This window comes from Echinops telfairi, unplaced genomic scaffold, assembly GCF_000313985.2.
Source record: "Echinops telfairi isolate 266 unplaced genomic scaffold, ASM31398v2 ScPeMD7_7410;HRSCAF=8448, whole genome shotgun sequence".
Taxonomy (NCBI): domain Eukaryota; kingdom Metazoa; phylum Chordata; class Mammalia; order Afrosoricida; family Tenrecidae; genus Echinops; species Echinops telfairi.
The window spans coordinates 10,613,554-10,615,918 of NW_022111310.1; the positions used below are offsets into that span (position 1 = coordinate 10,613,554).

Consider the following 2,365-nt stretch of genomic DNA (forward strand, 5'->3'; position numbering starts at 1 on the left):
GTCAATGAAGAAGAGATGAAAACAATCCCACTGAAAAAGGGGGCCAGACAAAGATGCCCACTCCTAGTCAACATGGTACTGGAGGTCCTACCTAACAGTACAAGACAGTGGAAGGACATTACAGGTATCCATCTGGGAGAGGAGGAGGTGCAACTATCACTTTTTACAGATAACATGATTCTATACATTGAAAACCTCAAGCTCCACAACACGAGTACTGGCAGTGATAGAGGAATACAGAAGAGTGGCAGGATACAAGATCAACAAACTGAAGTCTACTGGTTTGCTATATACATAGATAAGACCATGGAAGAGGAAACCAAGAAGGCAGTACCCAGGCACTCACTGCTGACCAGGCCAGCTGCCACTCCTTTAGCCTCCAGGAAGGAACATGCCATCACCACTACCATGCCTACCCATACCCAGCACTCACCCAAGAGCAGAAGAAGGAGCTGTCAGACATGGCCTGTTGCACTGTGGCTCAGGGCAAGGGCATCCTGGCTGCAGATGAATTTATTGGAGCATTGCCAAGTGACTACAGTCTACTGGAACTGAGAACACCGAAGAGAACCATTGCTTCTACCGCCAGCTCTTGCTGACCACTGATGATCAGGTGAAACCCTGCATTGGGGACATTATCCTCCCATGAGACACTCTCCCAGAAGGTGGATAATGGGTGCCCCTTTCCTCAAGTTGTCAAATCAATTGGGTAGTATCGTGGGCATCAAGGTTGATAAGGGTGTGGTGCCTCTGGCAGAAACAAATGGTGAGATCACCACCCAAGGGCTGGATGGGCTGTCTCAGCACTGTGCCCAGTACAAGAAAGATGGCGCTGACTTTGCCAAGTGGGGCTGTGTGCTAAAGATTGGTGAACATCCACCTTCAGCCCTTGCTATCATGGAAAATGCCAATGTACTGGCCTGTTATGACAGCATCTGCCAGCAGAATGGCACTGTGCCCATTGTGGAGCCCAAGATCCTCCCTCATGGTGCCTGTGTCCTGAAACACTGACAGTATGTCACTGAGAAGGTGCTGACTGATGTCTACCAGGTCATCATGTCTACCTGGATGGCACCTTGCTAAAAGCCCAATATGGTCACTCCTGGTCATGCCTGCACACCGAAGTTTTTGCATGAGGACATTACCATGGCAAATATCACCGCACTGGACTGCAACTGTGCTGCACAGGGCCCTCTGTGTTACTGGGGTCACCTTCCTGGCTGTAGGCCAGAGTAAGGAGGAGGCATCCATCAACCTCAATGCCATCAACAAGTGCCCCCTGCTGAAACCATGGACCCTGAACTTCTCCTATGGGTGAGCCCTGCAAGCGTCTGCCCTACAGGTCTGGGATGGCAAGAAAGAGAACCTGATTGTGGCCCAGGAGGAATACATCAAGCGAGCCCTGGCCAACAGCCTCACTTGCCAAAAAAAGTATTCAGGCTGGGGCTGCAGCCAGCAAGTTCCTCTTGTCTTTAAACATGCTTACTAAATGGAGGTGCTGTGAGGCTGCCCCCTCAACCCTCCAGGCCCCCTGCCCCCTCCCATGCCCACCTCTTGATGGGAGGGTGCCACCTGGGCTCCAGGCCACTCTTCCCTCTCACTCTCATGACCCTTCTGACAGTGGTGTGTGGTGTTGTCTGTATATGCTACCTTCATCACCCTTTCTAGCTCACTGCCAATAAACAACTATTTAAGGGGGTGGGGTGGGGGAAGGCAGTACCCTTCACAATAGCCAAGAACAAACTGAAATATCAAGGGATATATCTAACTAATAAAACAAAAGACTCATACAAGGAAAACTACAGAAACCTACTTCAGAAAAACCAAAAGCAACCTCCACAAATGAAAGAATATTCCATGCTTGTGGATTGGAAGACTCAATACAGTAAAGATGTCAATCTCACCCAGGCACTATGTAAGTTTAATGCTATCCTGATTCATATACCAATGACCCCCTTCAAAGCATTAGAAAAACTGACCACCAATTTCATCTGGAGAGGGAAGAAGCCCAGAATTAGCAGAGCACTCCTCATGAAGAAGGACAAAGTTGGAGGGCTCACCTAACCTGACTTTAATAACTACTACACAGCCACAGTGGTCAAAACAGCATGGTACTGGTAGATGACAGATACTCTGACCAATGGAAAAGAATGGAAAACTCAGAAATAAAACAATCAGCATATAGACAACTGATCTTCGACAAGGACCCAAAAAAGCATCAAGTGGGAGGCAGATGCCCTCTTTAACAAGTGGCATGGGAAACAATGGGGATCCACCTGTAGAAAAATGAAACAAAGCCCTTACCTCATCCCACGCACAAGAACAAGCTCAAGGTGGATCACAGACCTAGAATTAAACCTTCAAC

General features: G+C 48.4%; 1 pseudogene; it reads left to right on the forward strand.

Annotated features, from left to right (window-relative positions):
* The first annotated feature begins 306 nt into the window (after positions 1 to 306).
* LOC101646498 lies at positions 307 to 1,489 on the forward strand (annotated as a pseudogene).
* The last annotated feature ends 876 nt before the right edge of the window (positions 1,490 to 2,365 follow it).